The 22,282-nt window shown below is 38.1% G+C and overlaps 1 protein-coding gene and 1 pseudogene across 1 annotated transcript in view; both read right to left on the bottom strand.

Moving 5' to 3' along the window:
* The window catches only part of OSBPL6 (oxysterol binding protein like 6), a 181,122-nt gene that overhangs the window by 138,335 nt on the left and 20,505 nt on the right, over positions 1–22,282 (bottom strand). The gene's annotated exons all lie outside the window — the stretch shown is intronic.
* LOC120597508 (uncharacterized) lies at positions 11,420–11,538 on the bottom strand (annotated as a pseudogene).

Here is a 22,282-nt window from a genome sequence, read left to right as displayed (position 1 = left end):
TTCACTTATTCTTCATTGCTAATGCTATACTAAGCAACCATGAAACCATCATCCAACACAAAAATTAGACTTTGACAACTTATCTATCCAAATGGCCTCTCAGTCCCAATGCTATCTGAGGTAACAACCATCCTGAATTCCATACTCAACACTCCATTGCTTTCCTTTCTATATTATCATCTTGTCTATCTATACTCCTAAAATTTATGGTCATGATTCTAGGTGCTTTTAAACTTATAGAAAAGGTACTACATATAATATTTTTAGAATTTCTAAATTTCACGTTAATGAAACGTATCTATGTTGTAGTTTTTTCATTATATTTTATTTTGATTGTGGCATGTGTCCCATTGGGTGAATTTACATTACAGTTTATTCATCCATTCTCTTGCCCACAGACATTTGGGGTTTCCCCAGGTTTCTGATATTGTGTACAGTGTCACCATAAACATTTCTGTATATACTTCCTGGTGCATATGTGCAAGAATTTCCTTTACATATATATATTTAGAAGCAAAATGTTGGAAATGTGACTGGTTAACTCTGTGAGATAATGCCAGAACTATTTTCCAAGATAGTTGTGCCAATTTACTAGCAGGGTACGAGATCTTCCATATCCCCATCTGCCCTCACACTTGATATTAACAGACTTTTCAGTTTTTTCAACTGAATGGTTGTAAAATAGCATCTCATTGTGGTCCTGAGTTGTATCTCCCTCCATATCACAAATGTTGATTATTTTTGATATATTTCTTGGCCATATGTGCTTCCTTGTCTGTATCTATAAAATACCCATTTATATCCTTGGCCCATTTTTCTAGTGGATTTTTCACGCTTTTCTTCTTGGTTGGTAGGGCTTCTCTGTATAGTATAATAATCTTTTCATATTTTTGTGCCTAGTTTAATGAAGCTCATGTACCCATCACCCAGTTTCAAAATTCATGGCCGATTTTGTTTCATATATACCCTTATTTCCCCCTCCATTCCCATAAGGTATAGAGAAGCAAATCTCAGTCATCATCATATAATATCAATAAGGCTTCTTTAAACAAAATTCTTAATTTTAATATAGTCCAGTTGATCAATCTTAAAGTGTTCTATCTGCCTTAAGAAATCTTTTCCTTTGAAGACCAAAAGTCTAAACAAACAAAGTCTTAGAAAAATTCTTTCCTATCCCTTATCCTAAAAGTCTTAGTTTCTTTTCTGACATTACATTTAAGACATTCATTTTTCTGGATTTTTCATACGTGGTATGAAGTAAGAATCTGTTTTCATCTTTTTCCTAAAGATAACCATTTATTCTCAGCTCTATTCACTAAATAGCCCTTCCTTTTCCTACTGACCTGACATATACCAAAGTTCTAAATATATGTGTAGGAATGTCTTATGGACTGAAATGTATTCTCCTAAAATTCATATGTTGAAGCCCTAACCCTCAATGTAACTGTGATTAAATAAAGGGCCTTTACGGAGGTAACTAAGGTTAAATGAGGTCATAAAGATATCATCCTAATCCCACAGGACTCGTGTCCTCATAAGAAGAGGAAGAGACACCAGGGGAACACATGTATAGAGAAAAGGCCATGTGAAGACACAGTGAGTAGGTGAGTATGCAGCCATCTGCAAGCCATGGAGAGAGGACTCACCAAGAACCAACTTTGACATCACCTTAATCTTAGACTTCCAGCCTCCAGAACTGTGAGAAAATAAATTTCTGTTGTTTAAGCCAGGGGTCTCCAACCCCTGGACTGCGGACCAGTACTGGTCCATAGCCTGTTAGGAACCAGGCCACATAGCAGGAGGTGAGCGGTGGGTGAGCGAAGCTTCATTTATACTTGCAGCCAAGTCCCAGCGCTAGCATCACCACCTCAGCTCCACCTCAGATCAATAGGCATTAGATTCTCATAGAAGCACTGGTCCCTGGTGCCAATTGAAGACCACTGGTTTAAGCCACTCAGTCTGTGATATTCTGTTATGGCATTCCTACCAGACCAATATGGTATGTTTCTGGGCTTTTTATTATTTCTGTTGGTCAATTTATCTGTCCCAATGCCAGTACCACACTAAATTTCTATAGCTTCATAACAGGTCTTGATATATATATATATGTTCCTCCTCCTTACTCTAACCTTATAAATACTTTTAAGCTAAAATTCAACTTTATAACACAACATCTCTCACCCCTCTTTCTCTGTATACCTGTTGTATTTGATTAGCACCACCATTAATTTTAGACTTTTCCCCATACATGTTCCATGGGCACTGGTCTCATACTTAATATACGGACCAGTAAATATGTTGGTCACAGAGGAGTTGCTCAATGAAATTATTACTTTATGGCTAACAATGAGAGCAGAAGTGTCTCTACTGTAGAGAACATAAATGGTGCCTGAGCTTTAGCCAGTAAGGGAGCTGAGATTTGTGACTCCTCCATACTTTTCACTGGAAAATAATAGTGCAGAGGACCCAGCACTGGAGAAAGAGGATTAAATGTTGCATTATGAAAATACACTATAAAAGTAAAATTTATCCTGAAAGAGGCTTAGAAACAGTCATTTCATCATTTACTCAAAACAGACGTTTCACTACATGCCAGGCACCAGGCTAGATCCTGGAGAGACTAAGTCAAATAAAAGGAAGTTCATGACCAAAAGGACTTGAAGTTTAGAGAGGGAGACACATATGTAAATTACAGCAATTATAGAATATGCACTAGATTCAGTGGGCACACGCACAGAGTAACCAACTGGGAAAATCATTAGACTGATTAGCGTACCTGCTCTGCTACCTAGCTCCTACAACAGGTATTCTTTTATATGTAACTCTTCTTCCAAAGGCTTCCAAAGGGCAAGGAGATCCGTAGAGAACAGAAGGACATTTGCACACTGTGCTGGTTATTCTCCATTTGCCCCTCGCCATCCCAGACCTATTATCCAACCTTCTCTGCCTTCTCTGGGCTCCAGGAAGTTGATCTCTATAGACCGTTTCACCCAAGATCCCTTACTCTAGCTTCCAGCTGGATTTGGCTAACAGAAGAAACCAGCAAGAACTGGAGGGTAGAGGAGAGAGGAGAGTCGAGGTATTTACACTCACCCCCATCTCCCTGCCTGCCTCTGTCCAGGCTGCAGCTGTTTCTATACTTAAAGCTCCAACGCCAGAGTATTCACTGGGTCCCAGGAACAAGCTTCTGCCCCTGTTCCTTCTGGCCTAAAGATGGTCACACTTCCCACTGTTGCTGGTCCAGGGTGCTATGCCATCACCAGGGGTATAAATCATTAAATCATTCTCTCATTAAATCATTCCCTCATTAAATACTCCTCAGCTACACCTTTAGGATGTGCCATCCCTTACCTGCCGGGACTGTCTGAAACCATGGTTTTCCAGAACTACAAAATCCAATCTCTAGAAAATATCTAAGTAAAGCTCATATTATCAATGGGCATGAAACCTAGACAATATCATCACTGTCCAACATTTATTATGTGACTGCCTTGGACAGCATATTTTATCAATGCTGGAAGTCCAGTTTTAACTACAGTAAAATCTCTCCTATACCTGGTTTGAAATTTGCAAAAGGGGGGGGGTCTTAAGAGGAGTTCTGAATATTTCAGGAGTAAGTCACAGATTTTTAAAAATCTAATAGGATGATTAAGCACCTAACTGAGAGCTTTTATGGTAGAGAATGATCAGCTCACTGAAATCCCCAGATAGGTTTTCATCCCAGCGCAATATAATGCCTTTCTGCCCAAGTCTACATTCTGCTTATTCAAGCAGCTAAAACACTGCCACCTGTCATAATAACCATCCTGCTGCACAGGAGATGTGTTTTGTTTAAAAAACAAAATAAAACAAACCAAAAAAAACAAAAAGCCTGACTTTACATTAGTTTCAAATCTGTAACAGGTCTGATTTATGGAAGTAACAAGTAAAAGTGTGTCCTATGATTCTAAGAGGTGTCATTCTGATTCCGGAAAAGTCAATCATGATTTACTCAGACTATAACAGAGAGTTCAGGAAGAGAATCATGTTAGTTCCTTAAAGCAGAGTTGATCAAACACATTACATGGACAAGTCTGTTTCAATGAAAAAATATTTTTACTGTATTCTTCTTAGAAATCTCCACCATTCTTTTTGCTTCCCAAAGTATTCATTTTCTGACCATGAATTTTTTTCAAAACATAACCCTTCAGTTTTCATTCTTTGTGCCTGTCTGCTCGCTCTGCGCTACAGTGTTTTCTGACACATGAACCATTTACTCCTATTTATTGTGATCTCTACCATTGACCTCAATGCAATCTCATTCCTTCCTGCCTCTCTTCTATCCCCGTTCTTGATTCCCCATCCCTTCATTCTCCTCCTTCCTTGAGCTGTTATCACATCATGGCGTAACCTCCCCTACCCTCAACACTAGCAAAGTGTCCTAAACCGACAAATGTACTTCCAATGCCACTCTAACGATAGAGTTCCTCCCTTCAGCTGTGGCATTCCCATTGGGACTTGGGTTATCCTTGGGGTATTTGATTAGAAGCAAGTGAGGTTGCCCAGGCAACCGCTCCAAATTGTCCTACAATGACTGGCAAGCATGTTTTACGAAGCCTGATGTGAAGGTCACACTAGCCAATCCTGTGACAATTAAAGGCACAGTCTCCTTGCAGTCAGCCAAGGGCTCAGAGAACATCCATCAAGATGAGCTCAATAACATTTGCATAATCATAAAATTGTCAAACTCCCAAAGTCATAAGAACCCATATGAATACACTATTTCAAAGAGCCAAAGATATCAGCTTTGAAAAGGAATAACAATAGGTGAATGTGCTAAAATCATTAAAAAGAACATTTTAAAAATGAACCAGATGGAATCCAATCACTTAGGTGGTGAAAATACTTTAGCTACTCAGTTTTCTCAAATGATTAAGGAACAGTTCTACCCCGAGGCAAGGCAATAAACTGAAGGGCCTGGAAAAGTCACTCCATGTCCTTTCTAAACTTTCCTTAGATCAGAAGAGTTTAAAAAATTATTCTCAAATAGCAAGACACAATATTGGAAAAACAAGCCCATCCATACCCACTAAATTAATGTTACATTTGAATAAATCTCAAAATTCCATCTAGTGGGGGAAATACCTACAATGTTGAGAAGAAAATAATGTCCCTAAGACATGAAGCACTCTCACCAAACAATAAGCCCAAACAGGAATAAACCTGTAGAGAAATGGGAAAAGAACACAAGCTAGCCAATTTACCACAAAATTCAAATGACCAACACAATACAGAAAAATGCTCAGCCTGAAAAACAAAGATGCAATTGAAAACAATGAGAAACCACTTTCACATAAAAGATTAATAAAGAATTAGAATAAAATTTGGAGAAAGTAACAAGTCTCCCAAGCCTTTGACATACATTCTGCTTTGATTTAATAAATTCTACATTTAAGTTTATCTTAAGTATATAATCAAGCAAGTGTCCAATCATGTGTGCAAAGATGCTCATCACAATACTGCTTATTATAGCAAAAATCAGAAAATATATATGTGTTCAGCAAATCTCCACAGCCATTCTAAAGGATGATATAAATATAAAGTCACCAATATAGCAAAGTGGTTCAAATATTTTCTCTGGTTTGGGCAAGAGGTAAGGAAAGGGAAAGGTTTATAAAGTAGCATGTGTCCATTTTTATAAAATATAAATGATTTATAGAAATATAAGTATAGGTACTTAACACTAAATGTTTATTTCTGGATGGTGGGGTTATGGGTGATTTTTATTTCTTGAGGGAAGTTCTATCTTAATTTTTTTGTGTGTGCCATGAAAACATACCACTTCCCTTAATAACATTTAGTTTTGAAATGTTAAAAGGAAGTGTAATTAATTTTCATGCATTCTAATACTATTTCATTTTTTCAGCAAACTTTTGCTTTAAGATTCAAGATTATTAAATCTCTCTGCAAAATTTGAGTCTCTATAAATTAGAATGTAGAAGGTCCTTAAACATCTATGGATTTAAGGTAGATGGATGGACAAGAGATTAAAACGACATCGCCAGCATCAGTTCCTGGAAGGCAGGCCAGTTATCAGGGAAACTGCATGCAGCCTAAGGTCGATCCCTAGCATAACCACAGAATCAGAACTTCCCGGAGTTGAAAGGGAACGTACTGAAAACCATCACTGGTTACAGTCTCCATAGGGTGATTTCTTTAGCAGATGCTGTCCCTCCTTCCCTTTTATTCCCAACGTGTATCATAGAAAAAGAGAGAGAGTGGCCAACAATGCGACAGAGAACACAGGATCTGAGAGTATGTGCTCTTTCAAATACAGAGCTCTGGTGGTGGTTTTCCAGCGTGGACAATTTAAATGCTTGGCGTGTAAGTGGTAACTTTACAGCTCTGATCTGGGCTCAGGAAAGCAAAACCATGCACTTAGACCTGTTCTGCCAAGTAAAAGTATCTAAAGCTTACTACTTTGCGTACCTTCAATTGTGAAAACGCCTCCCTTCTCACCCCCAAAAATTATAGCTGGCTGGATCAACTATCCTGTGAGTATCACTCACTAATCAAAGCCACATCTTTGCAAACTCAATCAACATCTCTGTAAAAATAGAATGTATTGACTAATGGACAGTGCTAACTTTTATCCTTAATCTGAAGATAGGCTAATATAATTGTGGAGATATTTAGAAGTTTATTTCTTGGGAAAGTTTATTTCTTGAAAACTTATTTATCACACGCATGCACGCACACACACACACACACACACCCCAACAAATAGGTTTAGGACCAAAATATCTTAGAATTTACATTTCCCCCCAAATCATGCTCATAGCTTCATCTACACTTATTGCAAGGTGCTTTCCTTCTGTTTCACTCAATAATGACACTATTAAAGGCAGTATATTTACTTTACAATGCATCCTTCAAGCAGTTTGCATGTTTATCATGTGTGTCCCAGTGTTTCTGCCCTACACTAAAGTAACTGACAACCCCATGTCCACTCATAGTTAACCAATGCCTCCCAAATTATTTTTAGTCCGATTTATATTTCTTCTTTCTTTCCTTTTTCTTTTCTCTCTCTCTATTCTTAAGGCATATGCGAAGTAGCTATCTCCAAGTTGTGCACAATCTGGACTTCTGGACACTGTTTTGCATTGCTTAGAATTTACAGTTTACATGAATAGTCTAGCTGAAATAGCCAAGCCCCAGAACAAAGGGGAAAACGAAGAGGTTCTTTACCACAAAGAGTTCTTGAGCGGGCTCAGTGGGCTGACAGGTCGATTATCTCCGAGCTACGCCCATAACAGAGCCAGCATTCTGGGGCAGATTCTGGCTTAATGGACACAGTGCAGTTATCCCATGAGGGCAATTTTTTACAGATACTTCCACTGCTCAGCCACACTCCAGCAATAGCCTGTTACTGCATTTTCCCATGCAGTGTCTTGGCAACATGCTAAAAATCCAAAATCGACAAGAAAATCCCACTTCAGATCACCATAGTGTCAGCAATATAAGCAGAACCACAAATGAGAGTAGGCTATATATATATGACTCAACTGATGACACTTTTGGAACATATTCTATTTCCAAAAGAAAAATACATCTTAATTTCTGCATTTTTCTCTACAAAATAGAATAAGGATGTGTACCTATGAGACAGATTTTATAAAAAAAGTTTTCAAATTTCAATTAGAAGTTCACTCATTTTTCAACTTACAAAAAATAAAAATGTGGAAGATACACTTCCCATTAATGTAAGGGAGCCAATTAGCACATCGGAATTTGGTTTCTCAAACTTCGGCCAAACCTGTTTTCACATCTTGGCTTTGGTTATGGGTACACCCAGGTGCCACTGGCCCACAGCAGTTATTCCATCGGAACTGTGTGGGAGCAGAATCCCCATGATCAGCTTGGAGACCACAGTGCACGACTTCCTCCTCTCTCAGTATCTCTAGCCCCTTTCCTAAGCATTCAAAATCGGAAAACTTTCAAAAAAACTACATTCTCACAATTCTGAAATCCCCAGAATATGAGTTAAGAGAATGACCTGAATTTGTTCCCTTGAAATGGCATTGCTCGGATGGCACTGGGGTGATGGTAGAGGCGGATATTTAAAACGATTAATCTTGCTAGGATTTGTTGTCTACAGTTGAGCATACTGAAGATGACATGTCACAATATCTCTAATTGCTTCTGACATGTGAGGTTTACCACTGGAAGCTCTGAACATGAAATGGGTCTTGGATTTAACGGCACGTAATTAGTTCCTGTTACACTCCAAAAGGAGAATCTTGCCGGAAAGGGGTCTGATGGCTTTCAGGAGCAACATGCACTGATTATAAATAATTACTTGCTGAGAAACAGCCATTCACATACTAACATATAATTCCACTTCCCCTCTCCCCACTGCTAATGTAATAAGTGATGAAAAACTCTCTATCCCTGGCTCCTTATTGATAGTCATCTAAATGTCACCCTTGGTCCCTAAAGCACTACCTGTAGAACCCAACTGTTAAGGAACTAATACTCTCGGGTTGTATAGTAGGTTTGAGGCACCATTGGTTTTGAAATTCGCTTTAGATTTTGAAGCTTGGCTTTGCCAGTTACTATTTTTTGATTTGGGGCAAGTTGTTCAGCATCTGTGCTTCACTTTCCAATTCTATAAAATGGGGATAAAAGCAAAGACTCTGCAAGAGGGCAAAAAATAAGGTCTGATAAAAGGGGAGGGGGGGAATGGAACACAAAGGAAAGAAAAGTCACTAAAAGAGGAAGAAGTTGAAAGAGAAGCATGGAAAAGGGGGAGACACCAGGTAGGTATAGAAATAACCCAGGAACAAAAGAATAAAAGGGCGGCGGGGGGAGGGGAGAAAGAAAAAGGCATTTCCATTATCAAAACAAAATACTTCTATTAATGGTATTAAGATACTAGAAGATCCCACATGCCTATGCACCATCTGGTCAATAATAGCTTGCATTTAATTAGCATTCTCTCTTTTTTAAAAAAAATTATGTTTACGTAGTTGTCTCATTTTGCCCAAAGAAGGATGCACTCTGTAAGACAGGCCAGGCAGAAGCTGTTCCCCTGAATTTACATTGGAGGGCAAAGAATCTAGAGGCTGACTTACAGATGTATCACTTAGGCGTTTCCTACTCTTAAAATCTTTTAAGATCATTCAGTCCTCCTCTTAAGAGCACAGTCTGGTTGGCCTCTTACGGCAGTAACAGATTCTGTCCTACTCTGATCAAAGAAAATGAAAATTAAAGTTAGTATGAATTTCAGAAACATACTTGCACTTTAAAAAATACTTCGAAACAATTTCAAATTTAAAACCGTTGGAACAGTACAGCAAACACTCATATCTCTTTCACCTTCTTGAAATTTTGCAACTATCCATCCCAATGATTTCCTTTATAGCAAAATCCAATCCATATCACTCATTGTATTTGCTATATCTCTCAGTCTCCTTCAGTCTCAAATAATTTTTAGGTCCATTCTTTAATTGCATAGCTTTAAAAAAAAAAATCCATTTTAAAATAATTTCAAGCTTACCAAAACTGGTTCCAGGAACAGTACTAACTCCTGTTTCCCCTTTGCCTAGATACTCAATTGTTTAGTCTTCAGTATTTTTCTGAACCATTTGAGAGTAAATCGTCGACATAAGACTCCTTCGGTCCAGTATATTCCAGTCTGTATTTCCCAAAGGCCACTGTCTTACACAACAACCATAAGTCTCCTTCGATCTGCAACAATTTTTTCATCTTTCCCTGTTTCTCATCAATTTTAAGGAGTCAAAACGTTTTATTCACCAAGATGACCTGAGTAACCCTCAATTCTGGTTTATCTGATGTTTCTTCATGACAAGGCTCAGGCCATGTATTCCTGGCAATAGCATTCCCAAAATGGTGCTGTGCTCTTCTCTGTGCATCACAGCTGGAGGCACAAGATGTCAGATCATCCCATCAATGATGGTGTTAACTGATCACCTGCACAAAGTTGTGTCTGCCAGTCTTCACCATAAAGTAATCATCATCTTTGTAATTAATGAGTATTCTGTGGAAAAATACTATGAGCCTATGCCATCTTGTTTTTTATCAAACCTCCACCCACCCTTTGACAACTCCTGTCTTCATCAATCATTACTGTGATGTTTGCCAAATGGTGATTTTTCTATTTTCTACCTTCCTTCTACATTTATTGGTTGGCATTCTCCTGCAAGAAAGAGCTTTCCCTCCCCCATTCCCATTTATTTATTTATCAACATAGATTCATTGAATCTTATTTCATTGAATGGCTTATGATCATTATTTATTTTGATCCTCCAAATTTTCCAGACTTGATTGGGGAGAGTCCCTTGCACCTGCCTTTTTAGAAGGCAGATTTAGTGAATACAATTTCAGGTACCAAGAGGAATGTTCAAGGTCAAAAAACTGCTTTTACAATTTGCTTCGGGAGTTGTAACACAGAAATCATTCAGGAATGTCAGCTTTTTCTTTCTAAATATCTGTTAACGGACATTCATCTTTAATTATAAACAGACCTCCTCTTAGAATCAACTGACAGTAATTTTCAAACTGGAGTACCTATATTATCCATTATGAAAAGGAATCGTCAACACCAAGCCTTTTCCTCAACTGCTCTTGAACTGTGGTTCAAGACACTCCTTAGGTGAACTCATACAGGCTAGAAGTTACACTGGCTTCTCAACCAACATGAGATAACATGTGTAACACACCAGGCCCAGTATAGATGCTCATAAGTGTCAATCGTTACCCTTTGTCCTTTTACCTGCCCCAGCACTAAATATCCACTCCTCCTCTGGTCCCACCCTCTTCTATTACTAGTCTTGTCACAGTCCTCATCTTTCAAGCAATAAACTTCAAAGTCACCTTCAAATTTTCCCCCTCCCTCACTCAAATGAAACACTCTGCTAGTGTTAATACAGTCTCTAGTTTAGACTCCTGCCGTTAACACTCTCTCCTTCCTTCAGTTCTCCTTCCTTGCCAGATTCATCTTCCTAAATGATATGAATGTGGCCCTCCCTCCTCAGCAGAGGACCTCCCCTCTTCTTCCCTCCCCCATTCAGAATAAAGCTGGACCCTCAAACTTGGCACTCAGGGCACTTCACACTCTGGCACCAAACCACATCTCTCTCACATTCTATTCTCCAATCCACTGAACTCTAGGCCTATAATGATTTGTTTACTTATTTGTCTACCTAAATCCCCTGCAAAGCCTCTAAGGTGGTATTCTGCTTCAGCTTGTATCTCCATTGCCCAGCCCTGTGCACAGTAAATGTTTGCTGCTCTAATAAATAATTTCTAATAAAAAATTTCCATAGCTAACAAGAAGCTCACTGAATGAAATATTTAATTATCATCTTCAACCCCAAAAGTACCAAGTTTTTTTTTTAATAGTTAATTTTTTTTTTAACCCCTACAGCACCTAGTATTCCTAGGTGGTCTCCCATCCAAGTACTAACCTGGCCTGACCCTGCTTAGCTTCCGAGATCAGACGAGATCAAGCACGTTCAGGGTGGTATGGCCATAGACTAATTTTTAAACTGGTATTTTGCATCCAAAGTTTATTTCATGGTCAACTTTATGTGTGGATTTGGCTACAGGCTACAGTCTCTGGTTATTCAAACACTAATCTACGTGTTGCTATGAAGGTATTTTGTGGACGTAATTAAAGTCCATAATTAGTTCACTTTAAGTAAGGGAGATTATCCTATATAATCTAGATGGGCATGATTCGATCAGTTGAAAGGCCACCTGCCTTTTGCCCAAGAGTGCCAACCTGCCTGCCTTTCCTGACCTCCTAGCTTACAGATTTCATACTTATCTAGCCAGCCTTCTCAATCATATTAGCTGATTCTTGCATAAATCTTTTCTCTCCTGCTAATTCTGTTTCTCTGGTAGAACCTTGACGGGTATAGTCTATCTCCAGAATAAAGTGGGGGAAAGGATGCAACAGCTGAACAGTTAATAAGATCTAAATAAGGCTTTCACAGTATTGCTTCATTATGGAGTGGGAAGTGTTCAAGTCCTGATGGATGTCTCTATCAGATACCCCATATTCAAACATAAGTACAAATACACATAACATATGCCATGGCTTCATTCCAACTGAATTCATTATGCATTCATTTGGCAAATACGTATTATGAAAGGCGCTGGGAAAAGAATAGTGAGCCAGACAGGCATGGTCCTTGCTCTCAGGGAGTTTACAGGCTAGTAGAAGAATCAGGCATCAAAACAGTAATTACACAAATACTCATTTAATTATAATTATGATAAGTGCTAGGAAGTACAGGATGCTGCTGGCATATTTAGTAGGAGAATCTAACCAAGTGGAGGGCTTTTGGAAATGTCACTGAGGAATGATACTGAAACTGAGACTAGGAGTAGGCAGTAGCCAGGCAGCGCATAAGAGGAAGAGCATTTCAGGCCCAAGGAAATATCTGTACAAAGGCCCTATGCAGGGAAGGGACTAGATAAATTCAAGCACCGAAGGATGGCCAGCGAGTTTGAGCTGTTGTAAATTAGAGATGAAGAGATCAAATGGCCATACTAATGAAAATGGTGATCTTCAGCAGTGGATAATCACTGCACTATTTAGGGCAGATAGTGACATGAACAGATATCTGTGCTTTATGACTTCTAGCGGCTGTGTATAATTTGGAAGGCGGCAAGCTAGATTTGGGGAGAACGGTTAACGAGGCTTTTGCTACAGTCTGGGAAGGAAACAATGGGAGCACGAACAAGGGCAGGGTGATTGAGATGGAGAGAAATGGTTGGAAAAGAATCGACAGGACATGGAGTTACACTGGACAATTTCCCGAACTGAGAAGCCACAGCACGTGGAAGAGGGCAGATTCGGGAGGCAAGATCACGGTTCTGCTTTGAGGAAGCACAAGTTTGCAATTCCTGTAAGATATCCACATGGAAATGTACATCTGGAATTTAGAAGATATGTGGTCCACATGAATAAATGTAGATTTACTAGCATAGTCAGAACTTGACGAGGTCAAACAGGAAAGGAGTACAAAGTGAGAAGATGACTCTGGGAGCACTGGCATTTTAAGGGGGCGGAAGTGAGCCTGAAGAGCAGCAATCAAGAAGCCGCGTGTTCATAGAGTGCACATTCATTTATACACAATACTTTTCCATGAGCTGGGTCAGGATCCATGTTCAAAAGGGTGCACATTTTCACTGAAAAGGAAATAACTAACTTGCAAGGGTAACAACTTAGGAAAAAAACAATTTTAACAGACATGAGTAATTTCCAGCTAGTGTGTTTTATACAGTGAATACCACCTCACTGATTATTGTTTGCAACAGTTATTCAGTTTAGGTCAAACTGTACTTTCTGAAGTCACTTCTTATTAACACTAATGGCTTGGCCCTTTATGTATAATTAGTTCAGGCAATTAGTTGTAAGGCTCACATTAGAACAGATTGCTTTAATCTTTTGAAAATCGCTATGTGTCACATTATTCTAAGAGTGCCTCACTTGAAAGAAAACACTGAACCGATAGGAAGTACTAATTTAAAAAGCTTTAAGAAGAGCACCCCAGCCCCCAAAAGAATCACACAAATTAGTGCAGGCTCAGTGACTAAAAGAATTTAGGCTTCAGGAAAGGGCACATTTAAATTAAAATTGCGCTTTCTCACACTAGGAATGCTTAGTGCCTTAATCCTCCCCATTAGTACAACACAAGATATGTCAGATAAAGCTCTACAGTGTGCTGAGGTTCAGAGAGCAATTTGTAAGGTGGTCTTATTATAGCTTATAGAAACAGACCCAGCAGAGGCCCATGGATCTAGCAGTCACAACAGCATGGTGCACAAGGAGGAACTCAATGAATATTTGATGACATTTTTCCTCCTTTGTGTGTTGTTACAAGGGAGCCCCCAACTTAACTTATCAATGGGACTTGTGCCCAAAAACGGTTTTTCAAGTCTATTACTTGAAACTTGAAACACATTTTTTTCTTAAAAATGGTGTTATAAATGGTGGAGCCCAGGCCACACACTAAACCATAATAGAGTCTAATTAGAGTTCCTAAACATCATTTATAACAATGCTTTTGTGAAGAATACACTGGCACAATTTAGTATTCCAAGGACGTATCTTTCCTCAGTAGCAGTACCAGAATAGACAAAGATGCTATTCTTCCCAGCAGTGAGAAAAGGACTCAACTGGCTCCAAGCTGGAAATCTGGACGGAGGAGAAATGATGATGAGGCAGCAGTTGGAAGTCGAAGCCAGTGGCTAGGACATGACAGACCCAAATCCAAAGATGAGAATGTAGCGGGTACTTCAGAGTGGGGTAAGGCAAAGATTCATGCTTGGCGGGGCAGGGCTGTACAAAGAAGGAAGGTTAGAGATTCCGTACCAAAATGACATCAGGTTGTGGTTAGGAAGTAAGCAGCAAGTGCTGGAAGCAACCATGTTCTGATAGTCCTGAGAAGAAAGGTGGCTCTGGGACCAGGGAGGACCTGAAAGGTGAGTCCTAGGCAAGGTCAGACATCAACCAAAGACGGAAGGCCTTTGAGGCTTCAGGACATACTGTTACCCAAAGCCTCTGAAACTACATCAAAAGCTATGCAGCCACTCCTCCACTTGTAAACAGGCAGTTCCTCTGCCCAGCCTTCCTAGGATGGACTAGTGGTTCAGGACCTCCGTGGCTTTGTACCTTGGTCTATTCATGTAGCCACACCACATTTAGATTTAGTAGCTTGGCTCCAGATGACTGCCTTCACTCTAGGCCTTGCCCTAGCCTCTGCTCCATCACAGGAGAGAGAGTGGTTCTTTATATGTCCAGTGTACATAAGGCATACTGTGTCTACATTAGTCTTCCAAAATTGATATCCGAACTTGAAAAGCCATCATGCTGTAATCAAATGATATCCTTAGGCTGAATCACCTAATAGTAAAATTCTAGTCTGTCCTAACTGCAGAGGAAGGTAAGTTTGAAAGTCTTTGTTGACTGGTTTTATTTTTTAATTTACTTACAGCTTTTATTTTTAATACGGTTTTATTTTTCAGAAGATATACAGCAATAACATGAAAAGGGACAAAAGAGGAAAAAGGTTAAAATATGTCTTAAAAAGCCTTTAAATTATTCACTAGGTAAGAAAAATGGCAGTCTGGCCTATAGCCTTCAGGCAGAAGCTTGGGAGATTGTTCTCTGTGAAATCTGCCCTGACTGACAGGGCAAATCCAAAGGTATCACTGTGGGAGTGAGGGCAGGCTTCCTCCTGGAACTGGCTGTGTCTGTGAAGCCCTTAGTTGAGGAGCCCCACTTGAGGGCTGGGATCTTTCAGATCAGTTGCCTGGGGATTTGCTCTTATATAGGAGCAAATAATCAAGGATCACCAGATATCTAAAGAAGAGCTCTAACATGAAAGACAGACCAAAACAAACAAATATAAGGGAAGCAACACGGAAGAAACAAAGGTTGGTCAGGAAACAGAAAACAGTTATATCCTTAGAAGGGTAAGAGAAAACATATCCATAAAACAAGAAAGAAATGCTTTTTAAAAAAAATTCAGACATGAAAAACTCAAGAGAAGGGCTAGAAAATAAGGCTGAGGAAATCTCCCAGAAAGTAGGGCAAGATGATTAAAAATGAAGAAATAAGAGAAAAGAAAATCAGAGAACCAGTCAATACTCAAAAAGAATTCTAGAAAAAGAATAAAGTGAAGGGAGAAATTGTCAATAAAACTAAAGAGGATGTTTCGGATCTTAGGGACCTGAATTTTCCAGACTGAACTGGTCCATCAATTACCCAGAAAAAAATGGACTTAAAAAGAGAACACATTACTAGCTACCAGATAGAAAGCAAACTTGAATTAGACTCAAGGAATGAGATTTTGTGGTCCTTTTAACATAAACACTGGAAGTTATGGGAAAATGGACTAATGTTCTGAAGAAAAATGATTTTCAAACTAGGATTTTATGCCCAAACCATTAATCAAGAATGAGAATAGTATAAAAATATTTATAGACAAAAACTTTGCCTCAAGAAGCTAACGAAGGATGTGCTACATTAAAAAGAAACAGAGGAAGGGAGAAATAGAATTTTAAAATATTGGATTAATGCAAAGGAGGATAGATAGAGGAGAAAAAAGATCAATCTAATCCCAAATATATCAGTAATCACCTAAAATATAAGTAGATTAAATATTCAAACTAACAAAGATTTTTAAACTAAAAAAGAAACCTACCTTTCCGCTACCCACAAGAGACACAATTTAAATGTAGAAAGATTAAAAGTAAAAGCCTGGATAAGGAAAGACTGCTTAGCTACAGTAATATACAAAATAAATTTTAAGGCAAAATCATTAATAGAGATTTTTAAAAAATATTTCATATTGAGAGGTCAATCCACTAAGAAGATAGCTCAATCATAAATTATATGTACCCAATTAATATCATTTTAAAATTTATAAAGCAAAAATTGATAGAACTAGGAGAAAGTGACTCATTCAGAATTACAGTGGGAGATTTTAACATAACTCTGTCAGAGGTAAAAAACAAGCAGACAAATTTACTAAAAGTATATAGTTGCACAATACAATTAAGAAACTTGTATCATTTTAGCAACAGATTTAACTGTCTTCCTATTGTTGAAATAGTTCCTCATATTTTACCTATTAAATCTTTCGGAAGAGAAAAGAAAAAAAAGAAGGAAGAGAGGGAGGGAGGGCTGATAGAGAGAGATAGAGAGGTAGAGACAGAAATAGAGATGCAGGGGAGCCCCTGGATGACATTAAAGGAGAACCAGGATGACAGATGTGCCCCGAGCACAGAGGGCAACTCGCTGAGAGAGGTAAGAGCCAGAGGCTCCGGGGACGTGAACAAATATCTTTAGAGGAAATTTATATCAGGTTTCTTAATGCTTAAATATGCTTACGAATCACTTACAATCTTGTTAAAATGAAGATTCTGATGTAGACGGTTGGGGAGGCCCTGAGTTTCTGCATTTCTAATCTGCTTCCAGGTTATGCCAAACATGCTGGGCCAAGAATCACAATATGAGTAGGAAAGAATCAGACAATTGATGAAGATCTGGGGTTAAATACATAGAAAACTAACCAAACCACACAAAAAGACAATTATCAACTAAAGGAGAGCAAAAAAATTGCAGGAGAAAAGTAATCATGGTTCACTCCATGGCTCAGTCATGAAGAGTGTTTTCATAGTCACAGTAATACAAACACTGAACACCGATCTAAACAAAATATAACCACACTGAGATGATGGATGATGGAAAGGGTAAGTTTAAGTTGGTAGTGGAGAAAAGGCATCAGAAAAGAAGTTAATTCTAATGTTCCATCCTAAGAAATTAATATGTAATTCCTACAACTAAAAATAATAAATTAGTGATATAAATATTTAATTTAGCAATACGGCGGTATCAAAATAATTAAAGGGGGTGAAAGTGGTTTCAGGATAGTGGAGAACTAGTAAGTTATTGTTTGTTAAACTATAAGAAAGCGCTCAAAAAAGAAAAGAGCTCCCAGTGGCCAAAGTTTCAACAATTTGAGCAACAAAGTAAATAATGTTAGAATTGAATTATAATCTATGTGAGCAATTAAATATCCATGAGTCCATATTGACATAAATGCTTAAACGAAGGAGAAGAGACAGCTCTTTCTCATAGAAGAATTCAATTAATAAAAATAAAAGAGAGAAATTTCATGTCACCATTAAGAAAACACCCCAGTAATAATTGTTACGGTCAAGATCCACTGATGGACACTAAAATTAGTGTGCAAAAGGTTAAGGATAAAAGGGTACATGCATACTCTCAAACTATGTCTCCCAAGCTACTTACTAATTACAAAGGGCAAAATAGTAACTTCACAGTGGAGAAAACCAGCAGACACCACTTTAATCCAGTGACCGAAGTTAGCATCACCTATAGTAAGACATGCTGACATCACGCACCTCCTGGTATGATGCTTGGAAAAAGGCATAACGTCACTTCTTTGGTATTCTTGCCAAACATTCATAACCTCATTATAATCATCAGAAAACATCAGGCCATCCTTAATTGAAGGGCATCTTACAAAACATCTGAGCAGCATTCTTCAAAAGTGTCAAGGTCATGAGAGGTAAGCAAAGATGAGAGAAGACTAAGGAGGCATAATAACTAAATGAAATGTGAGATGATCTTGGATTGGACTCTTGAGAAAAAGGACTGCGTTAAAAAAATGGTGAAATTCAAATAATAAAGACTACAGTTTAGTTAACAGTAAGTTAATATTATTATGCCAATGTTGTTTTCATAAATATGCTATGGTTATGTAAGATGTTCACATCCGGGGAAGCAGATGAAGGTTGACCAGGAACTCTGTGTTGTACATCTGCCACTTTTCTGTAAGTCTAAAGCTATTTGAAAATACAAAATTAAAACAATAAACAAAAAATTAGCTTTGTATGTACGGCACAATACAGAGTCTAAAAACTATGGACCATGGGCCAAACGTGGCCCATTGCCTAGTTTTGTGAATAAAATTTTACTGGAGCACAGCCACATCCATTCATTTATGGATTATCTATGGTTGCTTTATATGGTATAACAGCAGAATTGAGTAGTTGTGATTGAGACTTTACGGCCTGCAAAACCTACAATAACTACCATCTGGACTTTTATAGAAAAAGCCTACCAACCCCTGCCATACAGTTAAGAGTTCAGAGTCTGAGTTCAAATTCTGGTAATTCATTACTAACTGTGTGACCATGAGCAGGTTATTTAACTTCTCAGTACCTCATTTTCTTTAAGATGAATCTATAATGAAGGGATAATAGTTGTGGATCTCCTCACACAATAGAATATATAGATGTCAAATTATAATGTATACCTGAAAATTATATAAATGTATTAACCAATATTATCCCAATAGACTTAATTAAAAAATAAAAAAAAAATAGTTATGGATCTCCTAGGGTTATTATACATTTTATTTTTAAATAAAAAATAAAACATAATAAATATAAAATTAATTAATTAATGTAAAAAGTAGAACAAAGCCTGCACATTTTTAAGTGTGTTAGTAGAAAACAGATTTAAGATCAAACTATGTGCAGTAACAGCGAAATATTCTGTTAGACAATGACTCGTTTCTAATAAAACCTTGCTAATCATTAGATTGGCATACAAATTCTCTAAACTCAGTCTCTATAATTTGGTTAATATATGTTAGTCATCAAATAGTTGAAAAGGAAAAAATACTCTCAATGTTAGGAAGTCATTACTTCTTAAGTTAGATTTTCTCAAACCAGTTACTATTTAGCTTTAGAAAGGTCTCTGAACATTTCATACCTTCCCTCAAGATTCTTTCAAAATACTCACTTCTCTTCTATTTCTCTGCCTCCTCAGATACACCCAGGAGCAATAACTTCAGCCTAGGACACCTGGGGTCTTCCAGGTGACTTTCCCTGCATACTCACGGCATCCAGATATTCACTATGTACCTCTGTAGGCATCTCCTGATGGCAGGTGTACTCATAGCCAGAAAAACCAATTATGGCAGGCTGAAAAATAGTCACTTAAAGATATGTTCATTTCCTAATCCCTAGAGCTTGTAAATGTCACCTTACATAGCCAAAGAAAAGAATATTACTTGATATGGCAAAAATATATAAATGATTAAGTTAGGTTATTGAAAAGAGGTACTTATCCTGGATTGTCAGGGTGGGCCCTAAATGCAATTTACATGTACTCTTATAAGAGAGAGGCAGAGGGAGTTTTGTCACAGGCAGAAAAGGAGACGACAGATACAGAGGAAAAGCAATGTAAAGATGAGACAGATTTAGAGAGATGTGGCCCTCAGCCAGGAACACGAAAGAATGCTGGCAGTCTGGAAGCTGGAAGAGGCAAGGAATGGATTCTCCCCTAGGGCCTCTGGAGGTAAAGTGGCCCTGCTGACCCCATGATTTCAGCCCAGAGAAACTGATTTTGGACTTTTGGCCTATAGAACCACGAGAGAATAAATCTGCGTTGCTTTAAGCCACCAAGTCTGTGGTCATTTATTATAGCAGCCACAGGAAACTAAGATACCACCCCACTGTGCCTGCACACACCAGTGCATGCACACACCAGTGCATGCACACAGGACCACCTGTAACCCATCAGTTATATCACCTTCTCATTAAAAAAAAAAAAAAAAAAAAAAAAACCCATAAGAAAGAGCTAGTAAAGAGGTTACTAAAGCCTTTGGTAACTGAATTCAATCCTTTTGTAAGTGCTTCCACATGAATCAGATTTTCTCTCTCCTCACCCTGAAAATCAACGGAAGAATAACAATATCACTAAGCATGTATGTTACACTGTGGCCTTATGGTTTTGTACTCTTTTTTTTTTTTTAATGGTTTACTGTATACAGAGGAAAACTATCAAGTAGCAACACTGATTTTTATATGCAGCTTGTGGACTCCGTGTCATTGCTATTTCTTACTCCGCAATCCCTGACCACACAATATTACATAATCTGGGTTCTTGCTGTCCTTTGTGTTGACATAATATACAAAAGCTTTTTATCCATACGAGAACCCAAGAAGGATGCTTTTTTGTTTCATTTCCATATTGGAAAACATTTTACTAATTCACACAAGAAAAAAATTAGATGCTGACTTTCTCAGAATAACCAATAAGATAAATCTTAATCACATGCCTTCTATATATATTAATGAAAAAACTGTAGTGGAAAATTCGATGCATAAGCTGATTAACCGCATATTGAAGAGGCCTGAATAGTTGAAGATTACATACTGACTCAACTGTGACTAGTTTTAACAGTCTGAAATGTAACTTTGAAAGACGGCAGAATTAATACTTCTTTGCCTAACCTTTGATACTTCTATAGCCAAGAGCCAAATGCTCCTAAAGTGTGACAAATGATAGTTCTAATTAAAAGTGATCAAACACTTAGCTGTGCTGCTTAGTGGCATTATGCCCTTAAGAGGATTAGACAAACAATTCTGAAAAAACACAAAGCCATCATGTTTGTTAATGAATTTCAGATAGAAAGAATAAAACACTTTGGTATTTAAATAAGTGACTACATGTTAACTTCTCATTTTTCCCACAAATGACCTAAAAATGACTTGGATCTGTGTATTAGAAATAACTTCTCCTAGACCACTGCTTGCTTTTTTGCTCTCTGCCACTGTTTTTGATGAAAAGAACTTTAATACTATTTTATCAATGTTTTCCTTTCTGATGAGCACGCTACACGTCTTGTTTAAAAATCTTAGCTTATTTTTTTTCCTATCTTATTTGTTTTATTTTTCTCAGATCTACAATCAAACTGGAACTGTTATTAGAGATCCAGGATTAATTAGAAGATCAGGTGAATTCTGGGGACTTCTTTCTCCCACGTCACTTTCGCTGTCATCATACGGGGCTAACTCCACACTCCTTTGTTTCTTTTAAGGCCATTATAGCCACTGTTAACATCGTAGAGACCTTAAGGCCTCTGAAACATTTTTTCTTGTAAAATTCATCGGCCTCCATCTTTGACTCCCTCCTTTCCTGGTCTAATTAATTATGAGCTGTCATTTCAACCTCTCCCTTTTTAGCACTCTCAATTCCCCAGTCACTGACTCAACACAAATCTCAATCTTGGCAAGAAGAAAGTAGTATGGACCAATTGGTTTTGAAACTACAGGTAACTGGGTTTGAAATCTGATTATACAATTTGCAAGCTGTAGGACTTTGGCAGTCATGGGACATTTCAATTTTTCTCATCTGTGATATCAAGAAGGGCTGGGGTTGAGGGTCAGGGGAGGGAAATTAGGGTAGGGGTGGGAGGATTATCAATAAAACACCTTTGGGGCCTAGTGTGGGGACAAAAAATAATATTTTCAAGACCCAGGCACAGAGTAGGCACAAAACAAAACAAACAAATAAACAAACAAGTAACAGTCAAAAAAAGAACAATTAATCAATAAAACCACCAGTCAACCCACTCAGTTAGCTGCTCTGAATATTACTGGAGAAACTCTTACCCCTTCAGCTAGGCTTTCCCATTCACCACATTGACTATGGAAACTTTTACTGCAACCCTTCAGGCCTCTTTTGCACTCCTCTGTCTGCCTTCTCACTTTCAACAGATCCCTAGAGCACTTCCACTTCCAGCCAAGATGAAATAACAAGGACTAAATTTACTTTCCTATCTGAAACAACCAAAAAATGGACAAAACACATGAAGAAATGATTTTCAAGACAGTATCAGGCAACAAAAACAGTTATCTCTGAAAGGTGGGAAAGTGAGGTGAG

This window comes from Pteropus medius, unplaced genomic scaffold, assembly GCF_902729225.1.
Source record: "Pteropus medius unplaced genomic scaffold, Ma_sr-lr_union100, whole genome shotgun sequence".
Taxonomy (NCBI): Eukaryota; Metazoa; Chordata; class Mammalia; order Chiroptera; family Pteropodidae; genus Pteropus; species Pteropus medius.
The sequence above is the reverse complement of the archived record's forward strand: the minus strand, read 5'-3'. Positions and strand labels throughout refer to the sequence as shown.